Source organism: Papio anubis, chromosome 1 (assembly GCF_008728515.1).
Source record: "Papio anubis isolate 15944 chromosome 1, Panubis1.0, whole genome shotgun sequence".
In the NCBI taxonomy this organism is placed as follows: Eukaryota; Metazoa; Chordata; class Mammalia; order Primates; family Cercopithecidae; genus Papio; species Papio anubis.
This window is the reverse complement of record NC_044976.1, coordinates 190,085,011-190,103,725: the sequence shown is the minus strand read 5'-3', so window position 1 is coordinate 190,103,725 and position 18,715 is coordinate 190,085,011. Positions and strand designations below refer to the sequence as shown.

Here is an 18,715-nt window from a genome sequence, read left to right as displayed (position 1 = left end):
TTCTTTCTTTCTTCTGTCTATCTGTCTTGTCTTTCTTGTCTTTTCTTTCTTTCCTTCTTTCCTTCTTTCTTTCCTTCTTTCCTTCTTTCTTTCTTTCCTTCTTTCCTTCTTTCTTTCCTTCTTTCTTTCCTTCTTTCCTTCTTTCTTTCTTTCTTCTGTCTGTCTGTCTTGTCTTTCTTTTTCTTTCTTTCTTTTCTTTCTTTTCTTTCTTTCCTTCTTTCCTTCTTTCTTTCCTTCTTTCCTTCTTTCTTTCCTTCTTTCTTTCTTTCCTTCTTTCTTTCTTTCCTTCCTTCCTTCTCTTTCTTTCTTTCTTTCTTTCTTTCTCTTTCTCTTTCTTTCTTCCCTTCTTCCTTTCTTTCCTTTCTTTCCTTTCTTTCCTTCTTTCTTTCTTGTCTCACTCTGTCACCAGGCTGGAGTGCAGTGGCGTGATCTTGCCTCACTGCAACCTCGGCCTCCCAGGTTCAAGCAATTCTTCTGCCTCAGCCTCCCGAGTAGCTAGGACTACAGGCGCCTGCCACCAAGCCCAGCTAATTTTTTGTATTTTTAGTAGAGACGGGGCTTCACCATGTTGGCTAGGATGCTCTCCATCTCTTGATCTCATGATCCACTCCCCTCGGCCTCCCAAAGGGCTGGCATTATAGATGTGAGCCACCGCAGCTGGCCTTCTTTCCTTTTCTTTTATAAATGAACATGCTTTAACATTTACTTATGAGTCATGGCTCACATGTATAGCAAGAAAGGGTTTGGTAAACAGGGAAATTCTCAGAATAGTCGGGATGAATACGAAAAGGACCATAATGATGAAGTACAGGCAGTACACTCCATCTCAGAACAGTCACCAGCCACCAAGGAATTCCCCGATCATCTGAATGGGACTGAAAACAATCCAGTGAGTCCCCAGAGGCTCCTGCTCATTGACTCTTTTACAGTAGATGACACGCAGAAAAATAGCTAAAAATAGAGGCCCAAAGTAACTAGCCATTGACCCTGTGTGATGGAAGAGTGACCCATTTGGAGGTATCTGTACCAATGAAACCCAAACCATGTGGTTGAGCATTATAAGGATGATAACCTTTAGGCCTAGGTGCCCAGTTTATCCCACTCAATGTAGGAACTGTGAAGCAGGGGGGATTCCATGTGAAGGGGAGAATAGCAGAGCTTCTGTTTCTCTCTTAGCCAATTGGGAAGGCTGTACAAATCAGGACCGATCATCCCTGGTCTCCCCCTGAGAAACATGGGCAGCAGCTTTAGGTGGCCACAGAGGATGCAGGCAGCCTTCTTAAAAGAATTCTCCATGCTTGATAGGCAGTGCTGAGCAATAACATTAGTGCCAGAATTTCTTCATCCTGTCTTTTCTACATGTAAATTGATTTGCTCCCCTGTACTGCTCTGAGAAGCCCAGCACAGGCGATACAGCACACCTACTCAGCTACAGATTTCCAGTTTTTGTTTCTGTGTATAATAGTTTTGGTATTTTCCTGCAAAATTCTAAAAACACACTTAAAACTTTTCCTTCAGGACTCGCGATTTCAGAAAAATCAAATTTTGGGTTCATTACAAAATCATTCTACTTGTCTCTGCTGCCCAACTCTTATTATCTCATTATTATTTTCAGTTTGTCTAGTGGTTATGTTTGTAACTTTTAAAGTGCTTTCTCAAGCTGTATTTCTGGATCTATCATGTTTACTATGTATCTATGTACTTAATATTCACAAGGTCCCATAACAATTGGAATCCTTACATGTTCCTTATACATCCTACCCCCAAATTCTGTCAACTCTAACTTCTTTTTTTTTTTTTTTTGAGATGGAGTCTCACTCTCTCATCCTGACTGGAGTGCAGTGGTGTGATCTCAGCTCACTGCAACCTTCACATCCTGGGTTCAAGTGATTCTCCTGCCTCAGCCTCCCAAGTAGCTGGGACTACAGATGCATGCCACCACTCGCTGCTAATTTTTGTACTTTTTAATAGAGATGAGGTTTTGCTATGTTGGCCAGGCTGGTCTCAAACTCTTTACCTCAGGTGATCTACCTGCCTCGGTCTCCCGAAGTGCTGGGATTACAGGCATGAACCACCACACCTAGCCAACTCTTAACGTTATTTTTAAACAGCTAATTTTCATAGAGTTTAAATGGTTCTCTGTAATTGTAATTAAGTTGTCCATACTTTGTTTCTATGTTGATTTAATAGAATTTTTGCTATTAAGATTGTGTAAAATTCTTTCTCCATAGATCCAAGACATACATGTGATTGACCACAATGAATAAAAATCACACCTGGGAAGTTCCAAGGTAATATCTTAGGGTATCATTTTTTAAAATAAATACAATTTTTTTTAAATTTTCTTGAGACGGGGTTTCTCTCTGTTGCCCAGGTTGAGTGCAGTGGTGCGATCACAACTCACTGCAGCCTCGACCCCCTGCACTCAAGTGACCCTGCCACCTTGGCCTCCAAAGTGCTGGGATTACATGTGTGAGCCACCATGCCTGGCCATGTATTGTTTTTTAATGTTTATAATCTCTTGTATTCTCAAAGTAATGCTCATCGTAATTAACTTTATACTTAGCCCTTGTTTTATTGCACAGATTTGTTTTTTCAGAATTTGTAATTGTCTTTTTAAATTTGTTATTGATATAACTAACATACAATTTCTTTTTGAAATTTTTAAAACTTTTTTCTCTTAAAAATTTTTTTTTTGTATTCTATTTTCTTTTTTTCTTTTTCTTCAGGGTAACAGTTATTAATAACACACAATTTCACCTTCTCACTAACATTGCTGTTAATAGGTTCTAAAGTTTCTTAATCATTGCATTTCTTCTACTAAATCCACTTTTATTTTTTGGAAAGGGAAAACGCTCTTTCGGGGCTTCTTGAAATTATTTTGTAACTTGAATCAGGTACTACTTATTTCTGCTAAAAATCTGTCATGTTATTTCTGTTTACTGGACTGCTGGACTAGGTCCATAATGATATTCATGACCTTCTCTAAAATAACTACTGTGACTTTAAGTCAGTTTTTAAAGTTCACAGATCATAGTGTATTTGTTTAAGAGCATTGGGAATTATTTATTTCCAAAATTCATGATTGCAGACATTGTGTGGTCAGCAAATGGTCACAAAGAAAGTCCACTGTATATATTCGACCTAGAAGGAAAAGCACTGATAGAACAGTGAATTCTTTGGCTTCCTCATCCAGGCCATGCATGTCAGTGCTTCTGTCCCCTTGTTGGTCAGTATCTCAGTGTCTAGGCAGATGAAGTTCTTAGAAGGGTGCGGGTCAGCCAGAGATCACAGATATGCAAAAGTTGGCTTTAAAAAAAATTCAGTGTCCCATAATTGGATTCTCCACTGCTGCAAACTCTGCTGTGTGCCACTGTCTGCCATTTGCCTATGCCTGTCCTAGGCTGCTCTTCTAAATTTCCCTTGACAGTAGCTTTAAGTCCCTGTCTCACTCGACACTGGACTTCCTTGATTTGTGAGTGGAATTTGCAAGTGTAAAGGTGTCCTGTACTGTTTGTTCCTGAGGCATAGTTTCAAGTAAAATGGCAGGCATTTTACAGCCTGCATTAATGGGAAATTACTTTCTATTAGAATTCTGAATAATGTGCACATAATGTTTATAAAGTGAAGGAAAGATGTCAAGCATTTCACTAACAAATGAAAGCAAAGCTCACAAGATTCTGCCAGAAGTGAATTCTAAGAACATTTTCTTCATCATTTCTCCTTTCAGCTCACAAATCTATAGGTTGGTGATTCAGCCTGGGCAGCTCTTCAGGTCTCAGCTGGGCTCACTCATGAGACTGGGGAACAGCTGGCTATCAGCTGGTGCCTCCCAGGTCTGGAGGTTGGCTGGGGTGACTTAGTTCTGCTCCACATGTCTCCCTCCATACATAGCCCTGGCATGTTCTCACAGTGAAGACAGAGCTTCCATTGGAGTACTTTTCTCCGGGTACTCTTTTTCCCCAAGCTCCCAACATAGGCTTCTTTAGTGTGTTCCCAAGTCTACTTCACAATTTCTCCAAAAAATTCCAGTCATTTTACATGGAGTACAGAGATGGTCTTGCAGACCCTCTTCTTGGCCATAGGAAGTCACCAAAGTAAGGAAGGGAAGAAGAGGTGAGGAAGGCAACAGGGCCGACTCCTCTTGGTAAAGCACAAACTAACTAGAAAGTACCCACCACAGAGAAGGCAGGAGAGCAACTTAAGGGCAAACGCCCCAGGCTCTAGAGAAAAGAAGATGCCGATTCCAGTCCTAGCTTCTCCACTCACCATGGGCAAGTTATTTATCCCCCAGCCTCAGATTCCTTGGAGGTAAAATGGGATAATGACACTAACTACTGCCTTATGGCAGTAGTAGTTTGTGAAGATCGAATACAAACATGGAGCTTGGCATAGCAGCTGTTGCATGTGCACTCATGGAAATGATGGTTATACTGGGACTTAGGTGGGGGAATACTGTGGGCTTTAAAAGGAATCCCTAGCCTGTGGCGTATACTGCTAGCATTAGGACAAGGACAGAGATAAACATTTCCCTTGACTTCTTTTCCCTTTCACAAGTCCACAGGCAACTTGCCCCAGTCTCCTGTCCCGAACACCACTACCCCACCCCAAATCCCGGACCTGGGCACTGTATTATACCCACAGCTGTGGAGCTCTTAGTTCCCCAGGCTGGTTCATACGAGGGGGCACCAGGGACCCGGCCAAGAGGTGCCCCTGCTGGATCAACCATCTGTGGCCCCTGGGCAGTGAGTGCTCTGGAGTCCACTGGTCCTTGCCTGGGGCCTGTGCTGGGAGGCAGAGGTGTCAATAATCCCAGCTGCTGGCCTTGCGGCCGGGGGCAAGGAGCATTCCAGCCAAGTGTCACTATCACCATCGTTCTGAGTGGCCTGGGCCGACCCACAGATGGCCTCTTAGCTCCTCTCTTGGTGCCCTGGGCTCAGGCAGAGAGCATGGTGCCCAAGCACATAGTCTCATAGTGAATTAATGAAACAGCAACAAAGCAGATAAATGGTTTCACTGGTCCTTTACATAGGTTCTTTCCAACAGCTTTGGAGAGTGAGGATGTCTTCTCATCCTCATCAGCACAAGATGTCATTCATGTTGGACAGTTTTGACAGTATGTACAACAGGAATGAGTTTAGTGAACAGAGAGATTCCCAGGATAACTAGGATGGATAAAAGAATGAAAAAGACAAAAATGGCAAAGCTCAGATAGTGTACTCCACTTATTTAGGACAGTCACTAAACTAAAAGCAGTTTTCTGTTCTATAGGTGAACTCTGATCCTATGAATAAGGCTGACTACAAGTTCAGTGAGACCCTGGAACCCACTGTTGATTGACTCTTTTACAGTAGATGGCAAGGAGGAAAACATCTATAATTAGAGTCTCAAGGTAATGAGCAATTTAGTCTATGTAACAGAAGAGTGGCCCATTTGGATATATCTGTACTGATGGGACCCATATGACACAATGAGAGTTATCAGGATGAGAAATAACTTTCTAGCTGTAAGGAGCTCCATCTCTGTCTCTCACTCTGATGTCTGCTTAGGGACCTTGGTGTAGAGGTTCCCGCTGAAGAGTGTACTGGTGATGTGAAGGTGGTCAGGGAGCTGGAGAGTCCTCCTCACCACTTATCCTCTTCAGAATCCACTTACTTTCCCCTGAAGTTGATGATATATTGCCAGCATCTTCTTTTCAGATCTGTAAAATGTGCAGAACGAGGTCATTGTGCACATGATCCTCACGGGAAGCTGAAGCATCATCCTTATCGCTGCTGAAATTCTCCAGAATCCACTCAAGATTCCATGAAGTTGACATATGGGAACCAAAGATTATGTGAAATTGACATATGGGAACCATCTTCTTCCTTATCCATTGATTTGCCAGATGTTATGCTGAGATCTTTCAGGAGCAGCTGAATAGTCTTCATCCTTATAGCTACCTTCATAAATGATGTCCAGAGGAGAATTGTATTCCATGTTCTTGAAGCTGCCTTGGTCTTCCATGGGACCTTCTCCAATGCCCTGTAACAAGGAAGCTGCTTCAGTATGTCCTCGACAGAAAGATTTTCACTTGCTTTTGAGTCCACGTTGACCACAGATGAGACCTCCTTCTCTGACCTCTCACTTGGAAAATCCCCTACCAGGTCTTCGGCAGAAGCTCCAGTGAATTGCTCCCCAGTGTGTACTCTGTTATGTGACCAGATGGTTTTGACCCACTGCTTGGGGCAGGCAGCATATCTTCTGGACCACTGAAGATATGTTTCTCACAGATGCGACTATCTGCGGCTGTTGTCACAGGTAGTAGAGGAATTTACCAAGACAGCTATAGGTAAAGAAAGGCAGGTTTGTTAAAGAAAGTATGAAAATACGTTGCAAGATTACAATGGGCAGCACAGCAGAGAAGGGGCTGTCTGCAAAGAGGCAGGGGCAGAAGGAAAGTTTTATAGGGTTGTACTGGACAGGGTTATGTGCAGAACAAGGTCATTGTGTGGAATGAGGTCATCTCTCAGAACAATTATTTATTCTTCTTCCCCACCTGGAGCCCCTCCCCACCTGAGGCCCCTTCCTCATTTTTGCTTACTTATCAGGAATCCACGTTCCCCCTATGACAGAACAGCAATGACAAATCTTTGGCATTGGGGTAGAGGTCTCATCTTCCAACTGCTTCCTGCTGACCAGGGGCGTAGAGTTGACCCAACCTATGGTTGTTGGTCTGTCAGGAGACCCTGTGGGCCATTGTCCTGGGTTGTAGGACCTAGGATATTGGATCATGCTGGAGGAAAGCATTCATTGGAGAGGGGGAGCATGTCTAGGCAAAACTAGCCTCCAGCTGAATGGGAGACTCCTAAAGGTAGCAGACATCATTGAGGAGAGACCAATATCCTGTTCATAGCACCATTTGAAGGTGAAACTACTGAATTCTAGAAGATAAAATTTTGTTTCTTGAACCAGTTACCAAAAAGGCAAAGAAAAACCCTTTGTAGTGTGACTGTTTTTCCTTATTGGAAGCCCATTTAGATAACCCGGAAGTTAGACTTGATGAAAAAGTGTTTGAATTTAATTAGACACAGCATAAGGAGCCAATTTTAGAGAGACTATTATATCTTAATTACATACAATATTCCTTTTATGAATTTCACAAATTTTCTCATGATTTACACAGACCATCTGTGATGTGCCCAGACTTTCTGACTTGCCCTGAGCATCCTTGTTTCTGAAACAAGCAGTCATTTTACTTTAGGACAAGAATTTACCATACAAATCCTTTCTCATGTAAAACCTTCATAACCTTCATTACCAAAAATAACTCTTTACCTTGATAACTTTCTTTATGTTTCTCTTATTTCCTGGTTCCATTTTATCTTGTTTTACATATAACAATCAACCTTTGAATTAGACAAAAGTTATTTTTCTTTTTTTAGGAGTTTGTGGTTTATACTATGTGTTTCTGTGTGAGTTCTGTGGAAGGGAAGCAAATGAGGAGGTTATTTACATATTGTAGAAGTTGTTCGGTCAAGAGATTACTCAGTTAGCTTTCTTGCTAGGGCTTGTCTGAATAAGTATGGGCTATTTTAAACCCCTGAGATAAGACTATCTAGGTTGAAGTTATTTGTTAAAAGATTTAGATAGCTTTCCCAGGAGAAATGGGTCTATTAGAGGGAAAGATGAATTCAGAGGTTGGGTAAATATGAAGCAGGCACCCATCTTGGAAAGTATGTTTTTGCCCCAAAGGGGTGTGTGGTATTTAGATATTATTGGGGCATGGAGGGAAAATGGTAATTAAGCCCTTACATAGTATAAAGGAGTGTGAATTTTTCTTTTGGAGGGAGAGGTTGCCACTTTTTCCCATTACCCAACAGGATTTGGAGGAGAGTTGCTTAGAGAAGGAGATTAGTACAAAGTCACTATAAGTCATTTAGCCAAAATAATAAGTCCAAAATTTTTAAAAGGCAAAAATCTTTACTCGCTGATAGAGGGGAGACTCAACTTTCAAAACAGGCTGCAATAAAGACAGCATGAGGACAACTGGATCTGTCTCCTTTTTCTTCCCTCCTTTTTCTGTCATTCATTTAAAAGACAAACAAAATTCTTTCATTTTTGTTTATATTACATGAAAATCTTGTTTAAAAGAGAAAGCCAAATTACATCTTTGTACTAGTATTCTATTAATGTTAAATCCAATTATTATAAAACCTTATAAACAAATCTGTCCAATCTTTATTAGCTTGACCATAAGGTAAGATTTCTATAAGCCTCTTATAACCTTCTATCGTTTTCTGTTAAACGGCAGATTAATTATCTAAGAAAACTATTATTCAGACACATGGACCCAGATTCTGGACTCACATTAGTGTGCTTTTATTTCAATTTTCAACCCATGGGAAAACTAAATACTTCCCTTCAAGTCTTAGCCAGTTTTTTAATACCCACAGAACTTTTTACAAGATCAGCCCTCCACAACTTACTTTTTAACTTGCTTAAACCTTCAGTTTTATTCCATTACTCCTGTAGGTTAGGCCAATCCTTAAAACCCTCTGAGCAAGACAAAAGTACATTCCCTTTAGCGAAAGCCGTATTTTCATGCCTTCTTATAACCTCCCACCAAAAACATATTCTAGTTTCCTTCTATACTTTGCATGTAAACTGTTTCTCCAGCAGTCTCAAGTACCTGTTACAATGTTAACTCTCAGCAACTGTTATTTTTGGTGAAAAATCTCATGAGTATTTTTTTTTTTTTTTTTGAGATGGAGTCTAGCTCTGTCGTCCATGGTGGAGTGCAATGGCGCGATCTTGGCTCACTGCAACCTCCGCCTCCCCTGGGTTCAAGCAGTTCTCCTGCCTCGGCACCCGCCCCCCCAACCAACAAGTAGCTGGGATTACAGGTGCCCGCCACCATGCTCAGCTAATTTTTGTATTTTTCGTAGAGACAGAGTTTCACTGTATCGGCCAGGCTGGTCTCGAGCTCCTGACCTCATGATCCACCCGCCTCAGCCTCCCAAAGTGCTGGGATTACAAGCATGAGCCACCATGCTCTGCCCTGATGAGTAATTTTAACCATGTATAAGATTGCAGAGCTCAGGACAAGCTGTAGATTATGTCAGACTCTTCCCAGACTAACCAGGGGACCAGGCTAACTTCATATGTCCCCAGGCCTTATCTGGAATCTAATGGCTATAAAACAAACAAGTCAATTATTAAAAGTCACAGAAGCAGTTTATGGCCTTAAAGCATCTAGTAAACAGTATCTGACTGCCTGATTTAGTTTAAATGTGTGAACTTTGATGACATATTTTACTTTACCAATAATTTTTAAACTGTCTTTTTTTTTTTTTTTTTTTTTTTTTTGAGACGGAGTCTCACTCTGTCGCCCAGGCTGGAGTGCAGTGGCAGGATCTCAGCTGACTGCAAGCTCTGCCTCCCGGGTTTCACAGCCATTCTCCTGCCTCAGCTCCCGGAGTAGCTGGGACTACAGGTGCCCACCACCTCGCCCAGCTAGTTTTAATATTTTAGTAGAAATGGGGTTACGCCATTCTGCCTCAGCCTCCCGAGTAGCTGGGACTACAGGTGCCCACCACCTCGCCCAGCTAGTTTTTTGTATTTTTTTTAGTAGAAATGGGGTTTTACCGTGTTAGCCAGGATGGTCTCGATCTCCTGACCTCGTGATCCACCCGTCTCGGCCTCCCAAAGTTAAACTGTCTTTTTTAAAGATTATGTCATGTGACCTAAAAGGCATTAAAGTTTTATTTTTCTGACAATATGTTTAAGTGCTTATTTTTCTTTAAGCCAATTAGAACTCTTTTATATAATCACATATAAATACACAGACAGAAATGGAGAATTAAGACAAAACTCCATCAACTGAGAAGTTTTTAGAGAGAAAGCAGGGGCTTTCTCTCTAAAACCAATATCTGTATACATGCAGACCAAATATAAGCTTTAAGTTGATTTCTAACTACAGAGCTTTTAAAAGAACAATCTTTTAAAAATCTTTTATTGCCAGATTTCAATCAGGACAAATGGCTAGTATTTCTAGCTTTTGAATATTTTACTAAAGGTAATTTATAACATGATATTAGTGAGCCTTAACCAAGAAGAAGATTTCAACACAGACACACGAGCTGTCTCCAAAGAGATGGTCAGTGATTTACAAGATCTAGAATTGCCCCAAAGGTAATTCAGAGAAAAGAAAATTTCAAGACAGGAAATCAGAAGCTGTTCATGGAGGGGAAAAGAATCAATAAAGGGCAAAAATACCACAAGTATTAAACCACAAAGGACTCACTTTGAAAGGCGAGACTTGAACACATTGTGATAGGGCAAAGCTTTAGCCACTGATCTACAGCACAAGGTGACTGCCGTTTTTTTCCAGAAGGAGTTTAAAGCGTTTTCAAGCTTGCAAAGGATTTTAACTGCTCAAGATAATTTTCTAAGACTAGCCATGTTGTTATTTTGCATCCTTCTTTCAATTTAACCTTTTTCTTTTATCCGTCTACCCAGTTCCAGTAGTGACCCAATCTAAAAGGCTGTTAACATCCAGATAGTAATTTTCTAGGTTTTTACCATGTAAGCAAAAGGTTATTTCCAGAAAGGGGTAGAGGAGGCGCCTCCATGACAGACAGCTTTTGAACTCAAAAGGGAAATTTATAATTTTATTTGCTGCCTGCGGAGTTGCCCTTGGCTTTGTTTTGTTGGTAATGATGTTTGATTTGGAAGCCAGCTGGAGCGGAGACCCCCACCCCAGCAGAGGGCCATCGGGGGTGTAGGATGGGATTCTGTCCTGGGGGCCCTTCGAGCAATCCCATTTCCATGGCCAAGCTTGTGGCTGAGGGGGCAAACTGTGTAAGGCTTTTCCCCATTTGTCCCATTGGGACAGTTTGCCTTTCAGTGGCCTGGCCTTCTGCACTGATGGCAGTTACCTGGAGGATATTCTGAGGGCAACCTAGACAGGGCTGGGGGCTCATAAAGCAGCCAGCAGTTGAGCCTGCCTTTTGTCCTTGTGTTTTCTGTGTTTTTCTTTCCCCTTAGCTCTGTCCTTTTTATTCTGCTCTCAGTTATAAAAGACTGAGGAGGCTAATTTGAGAATTTCCTGCATAGGGGCCATGCTATTAATGTATTACACAAGAAAATTAGATGTGCCCTGTTTTCTCTGCACCTCTGAGCTCACTGTCTGTTCGACTTTTTTAAGTTTTAATTTCCAAGACTTGAACTCGCTGCCATGTCCACTGAAGAAGGGTTCAACTTTAACACTGATGAGCAGGTGCTGGAAGGCCACTTCAGCACCTTCGGGCCTATCTCTGTGGTGGTTGTCAAGGAAACTCAGCGGTCCAGGGTTTTGGTTTCGTCACCATCACCAACCCAGAGCATGCGTCAGATGCCATGAGAGCCATGAACGGAGAGTCCCTGTATGGTCACCAGATCCACGTGGATCATGCAGGCAAGTCTGCTGGGGAACCAGAGGAGGTGCTTTTGGGACCCATGGGCATGGTCGCAGCTACTCTAGAAGTGGTGGGAACCAGGACTATGGGAGTGGCAGGTGTGCCAGTTGACCTGGAGGATATAGATATGGATATGGACAGTCCAGACACTATAATGTCAGAAACCAGGGTGGTTATGAACGCTACTCAGAAGGAATTACAGAGGCAGTTATGACAACTGAAATGATACATGTGCACATAATATACACAAGGAATAGCTCTTCTGATCCAGGATCATCCTTCCAAAAGGCTGTATTTATAAAGGTTTTTGGAGCTGCATGGAAACATTTTATTTTATAGTATATCAACCTCTTGTTTTTAAATTGAGCTCCCAAGGTAGCTAGTTAAAGACCTTTTAGACAGCTCCATCTTTGTTTAAATTTTTTCCTCCCATTTGAAGCCAAATTATAAAACATTTGCAGGGTCTGAGTATTTTTCTTTTTACCAGTTTTTTAGTTTGAGCTCTCTGGATTATTGGATCTAGCAATAACTGGTCCTGGCATTTGACCAGACTGGTTTTTGAAAATTAATGTGTATCCAGGGACATTTTAAAAACCTGTACACAGTATTTATTGTGGTTAGGAAGCAATTTCCAAATGTACCTATAAGAAATCTGCATCAAGAACATGATTATCTAGGGATTTTCTTTAATTCAGATCACCAAACTGACTACATGGAAGAGTTGCTTTAAAATGTTTGCAAATGTCTTTTTTTTTAATACCAGAAGAAAAAAATGTTGTTTGTCTTATATACTGCTTAGGATGTCCTTCACAGAGCTTATTAAAAAGATGAAACTGAAAAAAAAAAAATTAGATGTTTCTTTTTGAGAATCTGAGAGTTAAATTTGTCTTAATGTTTTAGGATGTAGCCCAGAGGTGAGTCTGAAGAAATAGATGGGGTTTGTCCCATGTTGGGACTAGAAAATGATGAGCTGCTGAGGGGTAATGTCTGCTGGGAACATGAACCACACTTTCTTTAGGGGCATCCTGCTGAGGAAAAGGGTTCTGCTCACATCACAAAGGGATACAAGTGCACTTTCTAAAGGGGCGTTCCACCCCCATTAGAATGGACCTTTCAGTGCTGGCGCCTTAAGTTGGGTGATCAGCCCAGGTATGAGGAAAAGGGGTAAAGAGAGAGACAAAGTGCTGCCAGCCCTGGAGAAGGGACAGGAATGGGGACACTCACTGCTCTGAGGCCGCTTGAGATCACCTGATTTGGGAGCATCCAGAGCAGGATGTCTGGCTGTCTTCATGGGAGAATTTAGAGTGAGAAAGAGGGCGTCTGAGTTCCCCAAAACCTGTGTGCCAATTGTGCCACACAAAGGGGTTGGGGACTTTTAACCAGAAAGGATAGGAGAGGGTCTTCCTCCCTTCTGGGCAAGGCAGTCAAAGTTGTTCACCCTCTGGCCTTCAGGCTACACCAAGGTGTGGGCCTGGCCAGTTGTGATCAATTGCTAGAGGGATGCTAGAGTTCGTCTGCTGGAAGACAGGAAAGGAAAGCAAACTCTGAACTCTCACCTAATCAGGCAGTGGTGGTCAGACATCTTTTCACAGGGACCTTCTGGTCTGCTGAGGAGTGGCCCCGGCTGGGGACCTTCAGCTGTCTCTGTGCTTGGATGCTGTCACCAAGAGGTTGGAGTTGGAGGACAGGAAAGGGAGAGAGTAGGGGAAGAGGTCCCCGAACAGTCCCTGTACGGGCCACCAAAACATCACAGATGTGACTATCTGGGGCCGGGCTGGTGTTGCAGGTGGTAAAGGAATTTACCAAGATAGTTGTAGGTAAAGAAAGGCAGATTTAGTAGAGAAAATATGAAAATACATTGCAAGATTGCAACAGGCAGCACAGCAGAGAAGGGGCTGCCTGCAAAAAGCCAGGGGCTGGAGGGAAGTTTTATAGGGTTGTGCTAGAGGGGGCTGCATGCAGAGGTCATCTCTCAGAACAGTTGTTCATTGTTCTCCACCTGGGCCCTTCCCCACCTGAGGCCCCTTCTTTATTGTCGCTTACTTATCAGGACTCCACAACATTCTCATATTCTTGAGGCAAGATTCTGTCCATGAAGAGAGGAACGGATAAAGAAAATGCAATATATATACACAATGGAATGCTCTTCAGCCTTAAAAATTCATGAAATCATGTCATTACAGCAACATGTATGGATGAAGTAGGAAAAATGCCCCAGAGAATCCACACCAAAGTTTCCTCCTCAGCAGCTGTGCCCACAGACAGAAGCTGTTTCTTCCCTGGGATGGTGCCCCAGGTCCTCCTGAAGCTGCCATGGTGCCCCCTCAGGAGGGTTCTGAAGGAACTGGAGCTCTTCTCCTCACAGGCCGAGTAGTATTTCTTTGTATATAAGCACCACATTTTCTTTATCCATTCATCTGTCAATGGACACTTAGGCTACTTCTATACGCTGTTGTGAATAATGCTGCAATAAACATGGGAGCACAGATGTCTCTTCCACATACTGATTTCATTTCATTTGGATAGATACCCAGTAGCGGAATGGTGGCAACATGGATGAACCTGGAGGACACTATGCTAAGTGGAATAAGCAAGACACAGAAAGACAAACATGATTTCAATCATGTATGGAATCTAAAAAAGTTTATCTCACAGAAGTAGAGAATAGAATAGTTGTTACCAGAGGCTGTGGAGGGGAAAGGGAATGGGGGCATAGGAAGCAATTGGTCAAAAAGTACAAAGCGACTGTTAGAAGAAGTTCTGGTGTTCTAGTCACAGTAGGGTGACGATGGTTAACAATATTGTATATTTCAAAAAAGCTAGAAGAGAGGATTTTGAATGTTCTCACCAGAAAGAAATGATAAACGTGGCCGGGCATGGTGGCTCACGCCTGTAATCCTAGCACTTTGGGAGGCTGAGGAGTGTGTATCAACTGAAGTCAGGAGTTCCAGATCAGCCTGGCGAACATGGCAAAACCCCAGCTCTACTAAAAATACAAAATTAGCTGGGCATGGTGGCAGGCGCCTATAATCCTACATGGTGGCAGGTGCCTGTAAGCTACTTAGGAGGCTGAGGCAGGAGAATCGCTTGAACCCGGCAGGCAGAGGTTGCAGTAAGCTGAGATTGCACCGTTGCACTCCAGCCTGAGAGACGGAGCAAGACTTCATCTAAAAAAAAAAGAAAAAAGAAAGGCCAGCAAAGTCAAGAGTCAAAGGAGCAGTGTTGAAGTTGGGAGCTTTAAGAAAAAGGAGTTTTGGAACAGTTATCTTAGCAGATAAATATGCATGGCAAATGGTAAACAAGTGAGTGGCTGAGCAGCTGTGAGGATTCAGGCTAGAATAGTGATTTTTAACTACTCCTTTAAATCAAGGACTGTCCTGCATGATACTTTGTCCTGCATGATACTTTGTGTAGAACAAACACACACTAAATATTGTTGAATTGATTCTAATTTTTTAAAGTTTTCTTTTGAATGAGAGGAAAAGACAAGAGAAAAAAAGAAAACAAGGAAAGTGAAAGCAAGAGAGTGTTTCAGCTTTCCCAGGGCATGGGAATCTCAGAAGTGCTTTGCTTGCTTAATGACCTTTACCAAGTCACGTTTTCAATACTGGCTTCATTTCCTAGGCAGCAAAACAGGGGAAATAATCTCTGCCTCCTTTTTGTCTTCCAAGAACATCATAAGCTCTTAGTAAAATAATATTTGTATACTCTTTTGGTTGCCTTATAGAAAAGAGAATATTTAATTTCCTCATTTTTATAGATTTGCTTCTCTTTTCTGGGCTGTTTATTATTATAGATTGGTTAGCAAGAGTTTGGCCTGTTGATATTGATTTTAAGACAATAGAAGGGGAAATAAGAATATGAGCAATGAAAAATTTGTGACAAAAATAAAATGGAGAAATGAAATGAAAGGAGAGGATGTTTGATTACTTTCAACCTTACCAGTCAATATCATTGTCTTTAAGTATCTCTTGGAGTTTCATGCAATTATTCTATCTCATCAATACACTTGAAGTTGCATTTTAATTTCATGATTGATTTCCAGGAGACAGTTTCTCTTTGTATTTTACTCATAAAGTATAAATAAGCAAAATGATTATTTTTAAAAGTTAACCAGACAATAGCTTTCTAAATATCATCCATGGTTTGCCAAGTCACCTATCCAAGTTTCCCTATGCTGAGGTAGATCACGTGTCTGTTTTTGATCATTAATAATAAGCCACCCCTTTTCTCCTCAGCCAAGGCTGGAGGCCAAGATCAGCCCTCAGGGATCATCATCAGGACTGCCATGAGCTGAGCCGCCTTGTTTTCCTGCCGCAAACATGTGAAAAGAAAGAAAAAAGAAATAAGACCAACCCCTCCCCGCTTTTAAAGGGAATTATTTAACCAAAAAACTCCCTAGCATCTTTTCTGTGACTCTGAATTCATAATGTTGGTTATAATGTATGCTTTAATGTTAGGCAGGTCCAAGTCTGAAATATGGATTATAAAATCAACTGTAGAAAATCTGGCCGCAGCCCCAGGGATAGCCACTGTGTTAGTCTGTTCTCACATTGCTATAAAGAACTACCTGAGACTGAGTAATTTATAAAGAAAAGAGGTTTAATTGGCTCATGGTTCCACAGGCTGTACAGAAAGCATGGCTGGAAGGTCTCAGGAAATTTACAATCATGGCAGAAGGGCAAAGGGAAAGCAAGCATGTCTTCAGGAGGAAAAGAATGAAGTGGGGAGTGCCACACACTTTTAAACCATTGGATCCTGTGAGAACCCACTGCCATGAGAACACCAAGGGGAAAATCTGCTCTTAAGATCCAGTCACCTCCCACGAGGTCCCTCCCCCAGCACTGGGAATTACATTTCAACATGGGATTTGGAAGGGACACAGAGCCAAACTGTATCAGCCACCCTTATGCAGTAATTTTAAAGAAAGCTTTTTGGCAATTGCTGTGCCATCATTTTTTCCCTAATCCTTTATAAATAGAGCAACAGCTAGTTGTCCAACTATTTTTTAAATGTCATGATAGAAAATTTTAAAAATGTACTTGAGTTTAGAATCATTTTGACAATTTTGGGTGGGGGGGCACGGGGAGACTGGATCTTACTCCATCACCTAGGTTGGAGTGCAGTGGCGTGATCATGGCTCACTGTAGCCTCGGACCCCTGGGCTCAAGGCATCCTCCCATCTCAGCCTCCTGAGCAGCTGGGACTACAGGCATGTGCTTCTTGAAGAATTGCTCCTGACAGAGAACTTTATGTTTTGGTACCTATTAACTGCAGTGTAGTACTAGGAGGATACTCTTGAATATAAATGTCAGAGTTTACATTTTTGAAGTTTTATTTTTTAAAATGGGTGCACAAGTTTTTTGAGTCTGCATTAGATTTCAGGGTTCCAGCCTGACACAGGGCTCCAGAGGTGCAGCTGAGTCAGCGTCAGCATCCATGTGCATAGCGACATTTCCCCATCTGCTCTGTGGTTGCTGTTGCCATATGCCCTTGATTTTCCTGGCTTCTCTTAATTTTAGTTATTGTAAATTTTTTGGTTCCATAATTTACATTGAAAAATAGATTATAATTCTCTGGTGAATTTCTATATCTTTTCGTCTATTTTCTTGAACATTTCAGTCAGTCCTTGTTTGCTAATCTAATACACGGATTACCTATAGGTTACTTTCTGTTGTCTATTTTTTCTTGACTTTTGATCGTACGACTCTGTCTTTTAGCATGCCTAATAAGTTTGGATATTTCTTCAGTATTAAATACTGAATATAAAATATTGAGTATAAAATAATTCAGCATTAGTTTGAGTATTTGGCATTGCAGTTTTCCTTTATTAGAGTTAAGAATGTTTTTATGTTTTCAATTTTTACTCTTTTATAAGCAAGGAGATTCTACATCCTCTGCTGACATTCATTTGAAACATTAAAACAAAATCCATGAAAAGTTGGTCTCGGAGTCATAGTTATACTTCACTGAATTAAAATGACATCACAAATCACAAGGGCTCCATTAGAGTTCCTTGCCTGAGGTGCTATAGTCATAAGTGGTATATAAGCAGTTGTTTAGAAGGAATGGAATGGTGTCAGCAAAATACCTTAAATAGATACATTTCAGATTTTCTTCACATGATGAAAAATTGAAGTGAAACAATAAGTCTTTTGCTAACAAAATTTAAAAAAAAAAAAACATAGTCAAATTATCCCTAAGAACCAAACTGGCCTTTCTAATTTATTCTTTACATGATTACAGAGTCAAAGTAGAACCCAAAGTATGAGAATATAATGTCTTATGATCATGAAGAATCATTCATGGAACCTCTGTTGTGTGAGAGGAATTGTGTAATGTGATGGGTCCTCAGATATTTTGTTGTTGTTTTGAGATGGAGTCTTGTTCTGTTGCCCAGGCTGGAGTGCAGTGGCATGATCTTGGCTCACTGCAACCTCTGCCTTCCAGGTTCAAGTGATTCTGTTGCCTCAGTCTCTCAAGTAGCTGGGACTACAGACATGAACTACCACACCCAGCTAATTTTTGTATTTTAAGTAGAGATGGGGTTTCACTATGTTGGCCTGGCTGGTCTCAAACTCCTGATCTCAAGTGATCTGCCTGCCTCAGCCTCCCAAAGTGTTAGGATTACACCATGCCCAGCCAGGTCCTCAGGTTATTTAAAGGTGTATGTCTACTGCCTGAACCCTGAAGCCTGGGTGGTGAGCTACGGCTATGGTGCCCAGCCAAGAAGCAGGTGTCCCTGAGAACCTACCAAGAAAAAATTTCATTGCTCAAATGCAGTAGGCAAAGAGCCAGAAAATTAGCTTAGAAGGAGCTTAAAGACAGGTGGTAGTTGCAAACCTCTAGAGCTCTCCTGTGGCCGTCCAGGAGTGCCCTGCATGTAAGTCTTAATAAACTCATCTACTTGTCAAGCTGGACGTCTGAGTCATTGTTTGTTCTTTCAGCACCCTTCTAATTTGAATGGGGAGCAGGGTGGTGGGACATATAGTCCCAAGTTTTTCTCATAACAAGCTCTGTGCATAATTAACACATAAATGTACCAAGAACCCTTTTGGCAATCTGGTGAAGTTAATGGACCACTTAGAATGTTTCCAGATATATCAAAATAAAATACACAGAATTACAGAGTAACCCTGTGATATTGAAATAATGTTATCACACATTTTAAAGGTAAAATTTGTGAAATATCAATATCTATGCTTTTTAACTTATTAAATAACAAAATCTAATGGCAGGCCTAACTTTTGTCATAATTTTGAATTAATAATGAGCAT

General features: G+C 41.4%; 1 non-coding gene and 1 pseudogene across 2 annotated transcripts in view; both read left to right on the top strand.

Annotated features, from left to right (window-relative positions):
- The window catches only part of LOC103880035, a 21,579-nt pseudogene extending 7,964 nt beyond the window's left edge, over positions 1-13,615 (top strand). The window contains exons 4-6 of the transcript XR_002518855.2: positions 2,232-2,291; positions 5,272-5,392; positions 11,189-13,615. The product of XR_002518855.2 is annotated as an RNA-binding protein 3 pseudogene (transcript). The remainder of the gene's footprint in view (positions 1-2,231; positions 2,292-5,271; positions 5,393-11,188) is intronic.
- Positions 13,616-15,655: 2,040 nt separating this feature from the next.
- Positions 15,656-15,764, top strand: LOC116272412. Its single transcript, XR_004181101.1, has one exon.
- Positions 15,765-18,715: the final 2,951 nt, after the last annotated feature.